Source organism: Protopterus annectens, chromosome 4.part0 (genome assembly GCF_019279795.1).
Source record: "Protopterus annectens isolate FY-2018-M chromosome 4.part0, PAN1.0, whole genome shotgun sequence".
Taxonomy (NCBI): Eukaryota; Metazoa; Chordata; order Ceratodontiformes; family Protopteridae; genus Protopterus; species Protopterus annectens.
Window position 1 is genome coordinate 1,026,157,562 of NC_056733.1, and position 16,229 is coordinate 1,026,173,790.

At 40.4% G+C, this 16,229-nt stretch overlaps 1 protein-coding gene across 1 annotated transcript in view; it reads left to right on the forward strand.

Moving 5' to 3' along the window:
- COL23A1 (collagen type XXIII alpha 1 chain) overlaps positions 1-16,229 on the forward strand; it is a 730,410-nt gene that overhangs the window by 82,674 nt on the left and 631,507 nt on the right. The gene's annotated exons all lie outside the window — the stretch shown is intronic.

Below are 16,229 nucleotides of genomic sequence, written 5' to 3' on the forward strand. Positions count from 1 at the left end.
GTAGTCCTTTGAATCAGATGTTAAATCATCTGCTTGAGTTGGCGGTACCTCAGGTCATTGTAAAAGATCGCATGGCACCTATCAAAAAGAGTGGAAGAAGTTCCCCAATGCCTTGATCAAATTTCCCTTAGTAGTATAAATAACACCTCAGGTCTCCCCTGAAAAAAGACTACTAGCCTAGTGGTACTAAACTGATCAACAAAGGGTAAATAAATAAATGTACCCTATAAGACAAAATTAATTATTCTAATTATGGCACATTATAAGAACTTTTAAACGTATGCTGTGTTGTATAAACATGTATGCTGTGATGGCAATATTATACAGTTTACATAGGATTTCTAAACATCTGTGACTAGAATATGTGTATGAAAACTTTAGCATGTTTGTGTGGATATGCTTTAATATATATGTGCATGTGTGTGTGTGTGTGTGTGTGTGTGTGTGTGTGTGTGTGTGTGTGTGTGTGTGTGTGTGTGTGTGTGTGTGTGTGTGTGTGTGTGTGTGTGTGTGCCTGCATGTGTTTTGTATATTTATATAGATAAACATATTATAAAGATATATATTGTTGATCAACCACATTGAATACCCAAATATAGAAAAAAATAGCTTTGTTTAGCATAAAAAACAAAAAGGTGGCCACTCAGCTTTGAGTATTTATTGTTTAGGAATATTTATAATATTTTCAGTATATTAATACAAAGTTTACAGTCCTAGAGGTAACCACTAATTCCTTTTGCCACAGGTTCAGTCCAACACAACCCCTCCAATAACAGGCTGGCTCAAACAAGTCACAGCTAAAGGCCGTTGGCTAGACCATTTAGCCAGGTCCACAAAAGGAAAAAAAACGTTTTTTCAAGGGATTTTGAAATGTCAGTAATGCAGGCCTATATGATCTCTCAAAAAACATTGCAAAAGCTTTCTACTCCAATTTAAAATAATTTCTTGAAGCCTATGGTCTTCTGACTGAGCAACAACATGGCTTCAGACAAAGGCAGTTCATTATTGCAGTGCTTCTTTCCTTTAATGAAAGAGTCTGTGAGTCTTTGGGATCTGAACATTTAATAGGGGACATTTTTGTGGATCTTACCTAGACTTTTGATTCTGTCAGTGACCTGAGTGTCTGAGGTTAAAGGCTTGGAATGGCAGCCAGTGTCACTCATTGGTTTTCAGAATGTCTGTGGAACAGGACCTACAGAATGAAGGTCAGTGGATCACTGTCCATCTCATTTCACAGTTCATGCAGAGTTCATTATTGGGACCTCTGTTCTTTTTCACTTTTTAACACCCTTACTATGCCCATAAAAAACATAAGGCCCTTTGCTGATGAGTTTGTTGAATGGACCTGACAAAGGTGAAAAGTGATGCACTTTTATCCCAATGTTCTTCATTTTAAGGAAACGTATCACACTGTTATATGGTAAACTAGCAGAGCGTCTCCTATGGGGCACAAAACACTGAAGCTGTAACCTGGATAAGAATATGCACTGTGTGTTGGTACTTATCTTAGTCTAGTGACATAAAGTAACAATATAAGTGCTCCATGGATTGTCAGGGTGGGTTTTATTGTCATGATCCAAGTGTACCCACCTTTCCAGAAAATTCCCTCTGGCAAAGTGGACTAAGATTTGTGGCATTCTGTACCTGACTCGGTCCCATCTGACCTTAGAGAAATAACCAGCCATGCATAGAAGGCAGACTGAAGGATACGGAAAATTGAGGGAAGGGTAACAACGTGAAGACTGCAAATTCAAAGGGTGACAAGCAGAAGAAATTTGTTAACACTGATATTTGGACTTGGGGATAATAGTGTTATGAACTGTATATCCTTGAGGTCAGATGCATGCATTATATTGTGTATGTTTCTTTGCTAACACCTTACCAGTCACTAGGAAGAGATATCATGCTCAAACATGTTATTACTGGCTTGCAAAATTCTGAGCTATAGATTTAATAAATGATTTGTTAAAAGGATGGCTCACTACTCGTGGTTTACTCACTTTGTAATGTTTAAACTTCTCAGACTGTAACTGTCATTTTATGTTTAACCCATACAAGTTGGTAATGTATTTGAATAGCTCCTAGGACCTGATGGCTGGAATGTTATAGTCCATTAACCGCTTGCCTTCTCAGTTTCTTTCCGCCTCTTCCAGCTCTTTTTGATCCATAATATCTTTAGGATTTCTTCTTTACTTCCTGAACTTTTGAAGACTATGCTACTGTCTTGCTGTTACATATCCCTTTTCCCATCACATGTCCTCTGCTTAATCTATCTCCTTTCCCACTTGCAGATTCCTGGATGTTGAGGTCCCCTAAAGAGTTTTAATAAGGAAAGGGTCTCATCTTCTGGAACAACAAGTTCCCACCCAGCCCTACTATTCAATAGCATACTAGTTCAATGGTGTTCTCTAGGATGGGCATTTCCTGTGAGATTCATACTGATCAGGAAATGTCGTGTCCAAAGCAGGTGCTTTGATAGTGACATTAGTATATCACCCTCAAATCTTCAAACAGATGGGATGGCTGAACATTTTAACAAAGCTTTAAAATTACATACAGGAAAAAGCTAGGACCTGCTGCTTGCTGTGAGAGAAGTACCCCAAGCCTCTGCTAGAGTAATCTCATTTGAATTGCTGTAAAACAGACACACATATGCCTTGTTAGATACAGCAAAAGACACATGGGATGAAAAAAACACCCACTTTAAAAGAGTGATGACATTTATTTTAAATCTGCAGGACAGGTAAAGAACTGTAATGCCTGTAGTAACAGAATAAATGGAGAGGGTATAGCAAGCACAACATTGAACATATACATGCCCAGATGAGTTCATATTTTTTGGAGCTAATTATAAAAGCTTCATTACAGAACTTTTTTCAGTCTGACTTGTCCTTATCAATGCATTATTCACATGTAATATGAGGTCTGACTTGCCCTTATCGATGTTTGTATCACAGGTAATATAAAATCTGAAGTCTGACTTGCCCTTGTCAATGCTTGTATCACACGTAATACGAACATTTTGTTAAGGACAATATGAGCCCCACAAAGGCAGACACAGCCTCTCACATTGCATGTGTTATAAAACAAGCTAATAAAGTCTGATGATAGCCTCATAAAAGCAGACATTTTCAGTGATCAAAGTGTAAACTACTCTGTTAGTTGGACCTCATGAAGCTCAGATAAAAGTGTTTTCTTAAATATAGTTCTACAGTGGTAGCTCATAGTGTGTTGTCATGTTTTGTTTGCTAAAAATAAAAATAGAAACCTTTTAACTAAGAATGAGATTCCATATGCTGCTTAGCTGGAAAAGCCTCACAGGTTCATAGGTTCATAGGTGTTTACTAAGGTATCGACCACAGTGGCCTTTTTAAACCTAGCCATGCATCCTAAATCTCAGTTCTGATACCCTTGTTAAGTGTAAGCAGGAGCCTGGGAGATGAACAATTTACAGGTTGCCTGCGTCACCTAGAGACATAGGTGCTATACCAAGGATGAATTTCTGGTTCCCCATCTAATTGTCCAAGTTGCACTTGAATTGGGTTAGGGAACAGCTGTGCTTCACATGGATGGGTAGCCTGTTCCATAGACTGGGTAGTCCTCTGGGATGCATACCAGTCTGTCCAGCAGGTCCTGTTTATGTTACAGGCAAGGTTTAAGTCTTTAGAATAGATAATTTTGGTGTTGTTTGTTTTGTGGATATGCAGGTGGTCCATCAGAGTGGGGTCTGACAAGGCCCTGTATGCCAGGCATAGATCTACCCTCAAAAGCCTGTAGGAGACAGAGTGTAGGGATAGGGCCATGAGGCGGTCTGCATAAGCTATTTTACTTGCACCCTATATTCTTTTAGTGAGGAACCTCTGTAGACATCCAGTTTTTGGATATGCCTGGTTAGGTACATACCAAAAGGGGGGCATTGTACTCAGTGATAGGTCTGATGGATGCCAAATACAGTGGAACAATGACTTCCTTGGACTTAGATGCCATACCTTTGTTTATAGGTTGTGCAACATAGAATGGTTTCCTCACTACTGCAGACACGTGATGGCCAAAGGCTAAATTACTATCTATATGCATCCCTAAGTCCCTGTGATAGTAGGGGAAGTTATATTTGAAGGTATTCCTGAGGGAAGGTTGAGAAAAAGAGAGGGGTAAAGTTGGAGCTGAATTTATCAGCCAGGAGGTTTGCTATGCCTTCTGGCTCAGTATAGGTGTCTCCATTTGCAATGTGCTCTGCACACAATTGTGTATTGCTTTTGAGGTTGCGGGCATTGGTAAAGAATGCTTTGTAGTTGTCCTTGGCATGGGAGGCCAAATTTACCTCAAATTTGGCTTTGTAGACTTTATTTGTCCTCTGAGTTGTTTAGTTTGCTGAAGGTGCTTTTATCCTGCTGGGTGCTGGACCTCCTAATTTTTACCACGATTTTCTTCCTTGTGTTATACAGCCAATTGATTTTGTGATTCCACACCAGGGTGACTCGTTTTTGAGTTAGTTCTGTACTTCTTCCTGGTGGGTAGAGCTGCCTCTGTGCAGCTATTAACATGCATGTACAAGTCTTTCAGGAATATTCCGATAAGGGATTAACCTCTAAGCTTTGAGAATGGCTCCTTGTTTTCCCATCTCCCAGATTTTCCTCCAGTCAGCTCCCCTGGACCCTTCCACCATTGTCTGTATCTGCCTTTAAATAACAGACCTGTTGAATGTAATTTATTAGAACAAGAACACTCTTCCATCTACCTGCTTAACTGAATAAACCACTGGAAACTGTCTTTATTTCTGCCACAGGGAGGGTAGCAGAGAAAGAGTGTCCTAGTTCTGCTAGCTAAAGTGATTTTACAAGTGTATTAAGAAAACTCATAAGAAGCTCGGCACGCTGTACAGAAACTCCCACTTTCTCTCTCCTTCTACAAGACAAACACTCGCCACTACCTACTTACTACTGTCAATATTGTACGGTGCTCCTCTACTAACCAACATATCTTCCTCTATCTCTTCCAAACTGGAAATCTGTTACAACAAAATCTCAGAATTCGCCACTAAATCCAAATACTTCTCCTACCACTGTACATCTCTTCACCGGCTAAATTGGCTAAAACCTCCCAACTACCTTAACTACCTCCAACTCACTACAGCCCACAAGCTAATTTTCAAACCAACTAAATGCCCAGCACTAACAAACATCTTACCATTATATACCCCACACAAAACTCTAACATCTGCCCACCAAAATCTAATTACTGTACACAAACTGAACCGTCCCGCTGGTCAGCTTCTCCTATCCTTTTCCTTAGCCAAAAAATGGAATTCTCTCCCACCATAAGAATTTCTGAAAACATTGAGCACTTTAAAGCCTTGCTCCACTCCTACCGCTCCTATACTTGGAAATGTAATTGCACTCTACCTACCTAACCTACTAATAACTCTACTACAAGTAACTCTCCTCCATATTGATTACCTAAACAGCTGCCTTACTCTGAATATGATGTAATTTAACATCTATATCTAGAATGTATATATTGTAAATAGCATACTATCTGTCTTCTCTCTCCCCCATCTGGGAATGTTTCTCACTACAGCCAACATATAAATTTTGATGCTATTTAACAAAGAACATCAACACATCCCTAACATAAAATATAATGCATGCACGCCACTTTTTTTAGTATACAACTGCCTCTGTCTGTATACATCAATATCATGAATGAATACATTGTAAATAATGTACTTTCCACCTTTATTCACACCTTTTCTGGGGAAGAATTTTTATTTACTGCCATCTTACAAATGTTAGTTTTTATAATCCATTTACAGATGATTTACAACCTCTGTACAACTTAACCTCTGTACAACTTGTTCTCTAATCTAGTATGTATGTAATGTATGTTCTTCTATTTTGCTATTACACTTTGCTTAGTTTTACTATATAATATTACATTTTGCTTATTTTACTATGTAATATGGAGCTTTTCTCCCTGGGCCTCCACTGAAAACGGGCTCCTTGAGCCCAGTGGACCTCCCCGGTCATCAAACTGGAAATAAATAAATAGATAAATAAATAAATAGATAAATAAATAAATAATCTGCACTAATCATTTGTAGAGAAAAGAGGAACACTGTACCCAATGTGTTGAAAGCTTAGTAACACCCAGAAATGCTGCTTGGATATAGAAAGAGAATACATAGCTATTAAGTGGTCTCTCACCATCCTGAAATATTACCTCTTGGGTAGAGATTTTGCGCTCCTTCAGTAGCTATTCTGACACAGAGACATCAAACCAGAATTATCTCTGTGGGTACTGACCCTCCACTCTTTCAACATTAAGATAATGCATCAGCTAGGGTACAACCGCCTGAATGTAGATGGCCTGTCCCGGGTATACAGTTTATCTGCTGAGGTCATGAAGCTTAGTAGTGACAGGTCCTTGTAAATGTAGCATAGTGGTGGATGGTATCTTTAAGGAGATTAACCCATAAATAAATAAGGATGTTAGAGATACTGAGGGATAGCTGTATGTAGTGATATTTTAAACGCACTGCCCTGATATACAATAGATTCATAATCTTCGGTTCATTAGATGGTCTGGAGAGGATTCTAGGTGGAGTTATGTAGGACAGAAGAAAGAAAAAAGGCAATGTGGTGGATTTTGCTATGAGGGAAGGAATATGATTTTTCAGAGGAGAAGTCAGTTGGACTTACAAGGACCTGAACTGAGGGTAGAACTGTTTTGTTGTTACCTGTAGGTGAAAAATGAGAAGAGGGCAATTCCACTTTGTAGAGCGCTCTTTAAGAACTGATGTTATGTTCTATCTCACCTTCATTCTTGATGGTTGGGTTCGGAACTGAGCATCGGTTCTGACTTGGCCACATACTAAAGCTCGAGAGCTTTCACTGGCTCGAGGTTACATCCTATCCCAAGATGTCTAGCGGCTGTTGCCTAGAGCTTGTTTGCCGCTTGCAACTTCCGGATTGCTTTTTCGGTGGCTCAGGCTAAGTTGATATTTTCTTTAACTGTCTGTGTGTTTTTTCAATAGTTTTGCAGTGGTAGGATAATTAATTTAGATAGCTATATCTTTCATTGCTTCCTTGCCTTAGTTAAAGGCTTTTTTCACTGTTTGTTGCTGACTTGTTTGGGACATCTTCTTCTCAGGCCTTCTGTTTAGCGGCTGTCCCTTTTTTAGTCAGTCCGTTTAAGTTAGAGGATTCCTTTTTCTCCTCCTTCCCTAGCTTTGCCCATTTTAGTTAGAGGGCTTCCCTTTCCTTGTTCTGAATTCTAGGTTTCACCGTTTAAATTAGACACATCTCCTCAGGTTAGAGGAGTACGTTGTTTAAATTAGAGACTCTCCTCTAACCCTTTTTCCTTCTAACTTTCTTTTCAAAACAGTAAATAAATAAATAAAACACCTTGGTTCTTTCTAGTGTAGTTGTTTTTTTTTGTAGTCTTGTTGATCCTTTTTGTGTGTTCTTGGATTTGTGTGACAGATTTACTATTTTTTGTGACTTCATTACTGGTTGTGACATTTTTGCTGATTGTGACTAACAGGATGTCTAAACAGCCAGGTTTTAAGAAGTGTGATTCTTGCACACAAAAAAATGTCACTCACAGATGGACACACTAGTTGTGTGTTTTGCTTGGGCTCCATCCACCTGCAGGATTCCTATTCTCTTTGCCATGGTTTTAGTTCAAGGGTCTTGCAGCAACGGAAAAACAAGTTAATACTCAGGGGTATGTTAAAAGGGTCTTTTGAATCGGCTGTTGAAGGGACTCAGGCCTCCAAAACCTCAGAGAAGTCATCCAAAACTTCTTTGACTCCAGCTTCTGAGCTGTCGAAAAGATATGAGAAAGTGAATTCTTCGGATCTGAAGCTTGTCGGATCTGAAAAGAAAAAGTCTCCATCGGTTCCACTTTGAGTTTCGGAACCGTCTCAGAGCCAAAAAAGGAGTCAGTCACCCTGGTTCATTTGGTGCCATAGTCTACTTTATTGCAATTGGTGGCGGGTAGCCATAAGTCCACCACTCATTCCTCTCGGTCATCCAGGAGCCTTTTGGGTGATGATGTAGAGCGGGTGGTTAGAAGGTTGCTTCGTACACTGGCCCTAGAAAAATTCTCACGAGCCCAGCCCAGACAGTCATGGAGCTGACTTCATTAGCTGCTTTACCTTCTGTTCCTCCTCTGACTCAGTCAAGTTCAGAGCCAGAGTGCCTGGGGGTCCTGGTGGTGGAACTGTCGGACCCAAAATCCATCCCCAGAGTTTCGGTGCTGACTTCTGCTCTGATCTTATTGATGTTGTCGTCCATTGAGAGGTCTGGGGGACGAGACTCCCTTGTCAGTTCCCCGGGGGAAGAGTCAAACCGGATCCATGTCAGATTTGACTCTCCACTCGGAGCTTTGGCGCAGGTGAGTTCAGCACCCACATGAGCCTCGGAACCATCCTCCTTGGTGGAGGGGTGGTCCTCCAGTACCGCGGAGCCAGGGGCTCTCTCAGCCCAGGGTAGTGGTGTCTTTGAAGTGATGAGGAGTGTGCTTTCCTCAGAGACTGCTCCACCCTTGGCTCCAGCTACTGTTCCCCCTAAAGGGCCGGTGTCAACCTCTACACCATTCCTCCAGCCCAAGTGTAGGGAACCGATGTCTCAGGATGCCCCAGTGGGCAAGACCCCCTCTTCTGAAACCTCCCCAGAGCACCCCTCTGAGGAGGTCCCTTAAAGGAGAACTTGTAAGAGGAAACACACAGACTCCCCTGAGTCTGTCACATCAGATACTGACTAAGAGGATTCAGAAGGGTCCCCATGATCACCCTCTGAGGATGTCTCTTTTCAGACATCTTAGAGATCCTGAAGCAGAGGGGTGGCTGGAAAACCCTATCCCCTTCTGAAGATGAGTCGGTATACCTGGAGGTATTTGGTTCTCGACTCTCCACTTCTTGGGTGTCTCTGCCTTTCGACTAGCTCCTGGGTGTAGTCAGTCAAAAGGCATGGGGCTGTCCAGAGTCAGCGGAACCAGTTCCGAGGAGGCCCAACAAATTCATTACAGCCCCGGAGGACAAACAATTTCTAACCAAGGTGTCCCAGTAGATGCTATGGTGGTGGCAGTGGCCACAAAGAAGGAATTAGCTGAAACTTTTTCATCTGTCCATCCACCCAGTAAGGAGTCTCGAACGATGGACAGATATGGGAAGTGTATGTTCTCTTCAGTGGCCTTTACCCTTAGGTCGCTGAATTGTTTATCCCACTTTACTCATCTTCAGAGGGATCTCCTCAAGGAGCTAGGAGATACTCTCCAAGGTGGTACAGCTGGGGGGTATTTGACAAGATAAGCTCTCAGCTTGCAACCTTAACCTCTATAATAAACTCCTGCATGCACCTCATTTCTTATGTGGCCAATGGAGCGAGCAGGGCAGCAGGCACAGGAATAGCTCTGAGGAGACATTCCTGGATGCATCTTTGTGAGTTTGCTGAACCCTTCAAGTTTTCCTTTATTGATGCCCCTTTTGACGGCTCATCTTTGTTCGTGCCAAAAGTTAAGGAGACTCTGACCAGGAGCAAACAAGATGGCAAAACTCTATCTGCCGTAGGGGTATGTTTCTACGTCCCTACCAGGCCTTATCCCAAAGGTCAGAAAGGCAGAGAAATGTGGTTCTGGAAATACAAAAGAGCTTTGGCGGACACCCATAGTGAATTTTCCCCCAGGGGCAGAGGGGGAAAAAACAATGGAAGACGCCTCCCTTGTGGCAGAGTGGGTCCGCAGAAACAGAGCAACAGAGATACGTTCTCTAGTAGGCCCTTCCAGTGCTCCTGAATGGAGGCCCGCCTGTCCACCTCTGGAAGTAGTAGAGGGGAGGTTATCACTCAAGACAAATGGATACAGTCAATCATATCCAGGGGATACAACATTCCTTTCTCCCTTCCACCCCTTCCACTAAAGTCTATGCCAGACATACCACCCAGTCAAAGGGATCAAGCAATCCTAGACATTCAGAGGTTGCTAAGAAAAAGAGTTATCCAAGAAGTCCCCACAGACCAAATTGGATCCAGAATTTACTCAAGGTTCTTTTTAATTCCAAAAAAGACAGGGGACTGGAGACCAATTTTGGATCTCAACAGGCTGAGCAAGTCAGTAAAGAAAACAAAGTTCTGGATGGTGACACTGCAGTCTATACTCCCTTTTCTGGGATAAGACAATTGGATATGCTCCATAGATCTTCAGGATGCATACTGCCATATAAAGATGGACAGGCAATCCAGAAGATACTTACACTTCTGGCTGGAAGCCAGTCATTACCAATTCAGAGTTCTGCCCTTTGGTCTCACTACAGCCCCCAGAGTGTTTACCAAATACATGGCAGTCATTACGGCTCACCTGAGGTGTCTAAGATTCTGGGTGTTTCCATACTTAGACAACTGGCTCCTGACCGCCACCAATGAGCATCTACTAACCAGGGCAAGAGGCACCACCATTCATCTCTGTTCAGAGCTGGGCATTACACTAAATTTCAAAAAATCTGCCTTGTTGCTGTCACAGCATATTATCTTTATGGGGCAGACTTAAACACAAAAGACATGGTTGCAAAATGGCCTCATGAAAGAAGCAAAATGGCCTCATGAAAGAATTCAAACATTACTCCATCAGGTGTCAATATTGCTTATGAAGGAAAAAGTGAAGGCAAAATTTGTTCTTAAGGTTCTGGGTTCAATGGCAGCTGCAATAACATTAGTCCCACTGACACATCTACCCATGAGAAAATTACAGTGGCTACTCTTTGCTCAGTGGTCTATGCAGGAGTTGCCCATGTCACACAAGATTCTAACTACAAACACCTGCAAGCGGAACCCATGATGGTGGTTTCAGTCCACGCAGGTAACGATTGGCAGACCATTTGTTCTCTCCAACCGGCAGCTATAGTGACCATGGATGCTTCCCGGATGGGGGGGCATTATCTCGGACAGACTGTCCAAGGGACTTGGCAAGAACACGAATACCACTTGCACATCAATATCATAGAGATGAAGGTGGTGCTTCTGGCATTGCAAGCATTTCAGAACTCTCCTCCAACAGGTACGATTGCAATACAAACAGACAATATGTCCATGGTGTGGTACATCAACAAACAAGGCGGAACCAGATCCTACCCCCTCTGTCGAGAGGCTCAGAGAGTATGGCAATGGGCAATTTCTTCTCAGTGTTTTCTGATTGCAATGCACATCCCGGGGAAATCCAATGTGATAGCGGACAGATTAAGCAGGGCAATTCTTATGCCTCATGAGTGGTCCTGAATCAGGAAATTGTGAACCAAATTTTTTGCAAGTGGGGCCAGCCTTGCTGCAACCTCTTTGCCACATCCATCAACTCCAAATGCAGCAGCTACTTTGCCCTAATTCCCCCTGCAGGGGAATCACCGAGGGATACAGTTGTTCACAATTAGCTCCTGGGACTTCTATATGCTTTCCACCTGTTTCTATTAATACCCAAGGTTCTCCAAAAAGGCAAATCATTGAGTCACAGGCTAATTCTCATTGCTCCTTACTGGTCTTTTCAGATATGGTTCCCCTTTCTATGGCCCCATCTTCAGGAGCATAGCCGGTTTTAGGCACCAGCGAACCCCTCAAGGGGGGGGGGCCCCCCCCCCTGGCCCAACCACAGCAAGTTATCTTATCTTGATATTTTGTAACATGTCTGTCAAACCAACAAAAGCTAATACAGCAATCTTGTATACTTAATAAAGCAGGTAAGTAATAATAACTCATATTTATCTCCTTCAAAATTCAAACATCTTTAGTTATAGTAACAGTATTTTGTCAAGTAACAAGCATTACAATTTCATTAAATATTTTACCAATGACATAATGCCCCTGCTAGGTTAAGCCTTGATGGTGGACATCCTCTTCACTGAAATTAACAACATAGCCAGTTTAGGTGCCTGCAATAACTGTGGCTGGAGGGGGCCCCTTAATCATCAATGACTGTGTGGGGGCCCCACAAATACTGCTGTTGGTTGGGGAAAAATGAGGAGAAAAAATGTATTAAGTTTCAGTTACACTCTTTAATCTGAACAGGACTGTGATATGACCCTGTTAGGACAAAGCTGTAATGAACATAAGCAAACTAAGCACTAGAGAGATCAGCAGCCAGGGTGACCGATCTCAGTGCAAACTGTGGAGTTTAAGAAGAGCTGATGCTTCTAATCTTCAGAAATGGTTTCTCTTTCAAGGTTTTTATACATACTGGCAGAACTGATACTGTAACTCTCAACATCTTTGCTGAAGAATTCTGTTCAGTGATAAAAATAATAGCATAATAAAGTCTCAAAACGAGGAACACATTTTATATATTACTCTAATTCATTTAAAAAGTTACTATAATAACACATTTTATATATTACTCTAATTCATTTAAAAAGTTACTATAATAACACATTTTAAATATTACTCTAATTCATTTAAAAGTTACTATAATAACACATTTTAAATATTACTCTAATTCATTTAAAAAGTTACTATAATAACACATTTTATATATTACTCTAATTCATTTAAAAAGTTACTATAATAACACATTTTATATATTACTCTAATTCACTTAAAAGTTACTATAATAACACATTTTATATATTACTCTAATTCACTTAAAAGTTACTATAATAACACATTTTATATATTACTCTAATTCATTTAAAAAGTTACTAGAATAACACATTTTATATATTACTCTAATTCATTTAAAAAGTTACTAGAATAACACATTTTATATATTACTAATTCATTTAAAAAGTTACTATAATAACACATTTTATATATTACTCTAATTCATTTAAAAAGTTACTATAATAACACATTTTATATATTACTCTAATTCATTTAAGAAGTTACTATAATAACACATTTTATATATTACTCTAATTCATTTAAGAAGTTACTATAATAACACATTTTATATATTACTCTAATTCATTTAAAAAGTTACTAGAATAACACATTTTATATATTACTCTAATTCATTTAAAAAGTTACTATAATAACACATTTTGCATCAACATGCATTTTTAGACAATAAGTATAAAACTCTGATGACTGGACTTATTGTGACAGAGCAAAATTATGAGACAAAATCAGGAATATCTGTGAAATCAGGGATAGTGATAGGTATTAATTTACTCCTCACTGAGGTAAATAAAAGTGACTTATCCCTGTTGCTGTTTGATGACTGCTAAACGCAGTCACTGATCTTGTGTAGCAGTACTACTGTTGTACAATGTACTTGCTGAAATAAGTACAAAATTAGCATGGCTGTGGTGTGTATGTATGTGTGTGTGTGTGTGTGTGTGTGTGCGTGTGTGCGTGTGTGTGTGTGTGTGTGTGCGCACGCATGTGTGCATGTGCGTGTGTGTGTGTGTGTATCACAGATTTTTATCAATGCACATATTCAGGGTATCAATAAAAATGTAGCTAACTAGTGATTATGTTTCAAAAGTAAGGCATAAAATATATCACAGAGCATTCAGACACATAGATCTTCTAGGAATCTGGTGGCCCCCACTCCCTAAACTGTATAAATGGATACAGGAGGCTCCCTTAATCATCCTTGACTGTGGGGACCCCCAAAAAGCTGTTTTTGGTTGAGGAAAAATGACGAAAAAACATGCTTTCATTTTCTGATTGCACTCTTTAGCCTGAATGGAGTTATGATATGACCCTGTTAGGATAAAACTGATAATAGCCTTTGTCCTCAACCACAAACATTCTAAACCATCCCTGCTCAGATGCTTGTGTACAGAAACTTACGGTAGGTTATGTGGGTGCTGGGGATTGTGTGGTCATCATTTCCTTAACTTTTCTAACAGACCTCAGAGGTATACAAAGAAGGTTACTTTAGCTCCTGTAGAGGCAGTGTACTGCCCGGTAGCAGCAAAGTAGAATACATTATTGCAATCATTATTTATTTTCACTTTCCTCACAATCAATCATCAGGCACATATACAGCTAGTTGACTTTGGTGGTTAGGATCGAAGAGTAAGTAGGCATGCTATGTATACGTATTTCAGAAGTCACTTGAAATATATGACTATGGCCATTTGAATCTCTGCTTTCATCCCAATCTAACACCAGAGGGTTGCATAGGCAGTGACTGTCTTTTTGGGAGGATTAGGGAGGCAGGCAGTATTCCCGTACATGATCTGTGTATCCTCACAACAATTGACTTGTTTATTTTGAGCTACTATTTTTGTCAGCTTTGAATTTTAAGCCTTGGGTACAACTTGTCTTCATTGAAAGAAAAAAATAAGACTGAAATTCTTTTTTCTTACTCACGATTTTTGTTTAGGCCACTTTTGGATTAAAAGGATGGGAAATGCTCTAGCTTCTGGGGCACCGGCTTAATTGAGTTATTTCCTAAATGGTTATTACTGTGCTGTCTTGGTCAAAAAAGTATATTGAAAAGACGGAAGGAAAACTAAAGCTGAACAGCAATACTGAATTTCTTTCCTTAATCATCATTTCTGTTCAAGCCATCACTGGGTAAAAAAAAATAAACTTAAAAGCACTTTAGAGCATATATAAAGTTATTGTTTCTTGAAAAAGCTGAAGAAAAAAGGTAAAATGTGAGAAATGGAAGAAAAAAAAGTATTGTGCATAAGTGGGAAGCCCAACATGGGTGAAACAGAGGAGAAACTCTGGAGGGTGTGTTTTTTTTTTTTTTTTTTTTTTTTGGCGGGGGCTGAAACAGTAAGCAGTGCCTAGGGTTCCATTGCACATTAGTTCTCCCCTGTGCATAGAGTTGTTGTAATGTATCCTTCTTACACATAAATGCCAGTAACTATAAAATGTCCCTTTGTGAGATCGGCCAACACAGTATGGTATATATGCCTGTTGTAATAAGATCATTGTAGCTACAGGTCAGTCTGTGTGTACTACTCCTAAAAGCCAGCAGCATGAACTAAAAAGATGGATAGAAGTGATAGCAGTGACAGGGTGATACTTAGACTGAAAGTGCCCAGGGCCCCCCCCAACTTGACATTTGCTGGGGGCCCCCAAAATGCTTACACCGGCCCTGTTCAGGAGGAACCTTGGAACATTGCCTCATCTTCTGACTCATCATTCAGGAATGCCCCACCCCTCTATTTAAAGCCCCAAGCTGACAGCTTGGTTACTCCACTTCCCATCTTAGCCAGGCTTCCAGAACTATCCCCAGCAGTGAGACACATTCTGGTTTCGTTGCACAAGAATACAACTAGAAAAATTTATGCAAGCAAATGGAAGAGATTTTCTTGTTGGGCTGACAGAAAACATATAGACCCCTTTACAGCCCCTATATCTGCAATCGTGAAATTTTTAACAGAAACTTTTAATTGGGGTGCAGCAGTAGCCACGGTACGAGTACAACTTGGTGCCATATCAAACTACCACGTAGGAGACATGGGATCCAATATAATGTCCCACAGGTTATGCAAAACCTTTCTGAGGGGTACATTCCTTTTAAGACCTCCCATAAGAGAACCATCATCTCCTTGGGACCTCAATTTTGTATTATCGTGTTTAATTCTCCCTCCTTTCCGAACCAGCCTCTTATTGTCCACTAAAGTTCTTATCTTGGAAGACAATCTTTTTAACAGCCATTACTTCCATGAGGAGGGTTTCAGAACTGCAAGCTCTGCCTATCTGTCCTCCCTATCTGTTTTTCCACAAAGACAGAATTTCCCTCAGGACAAATCCATCTTTTCTGTCAAAAGTCTGTCCAGAGACCAATTTAAATCAGTCGATTGAGCTACCCATATTTTTCCCCAATCATGGCAACAAGGCAGAATACAAGCATCATCAACTGGATGTACATAGGCAGTTACGGTTTTACTTACATAGGACAAAGAAATTTAGAAAATCTGACCAACTGTTTGTTTCATTCTCAGAAAACAGAAAAGGAACTTCATTTTCAAAAGTCACCTTATCAAAATGGCTTACAGACACCATTACTTATGTCTATAACTCCCAGAATATAGAGCTGCCGGGAAAAATTAGAGGGCATTTCACTAGAGCTATGTCGACTTCCACTGCCTTTCAAGCTAGGTTCCCTTTGGATTCAATTTGTGCTGCAGCTACATGGGTTAACTCTCATACCTTTATCACTCATTACAAAGTAGATGTGGCCTCCCAGAACAGAGCATACTTTGGTTACACTGTTCTGAAGAGTTTATTCCCTTGAGCCACCCAATAAAGAAGGTGCTGGGTATGTTGTCCCAACCATCA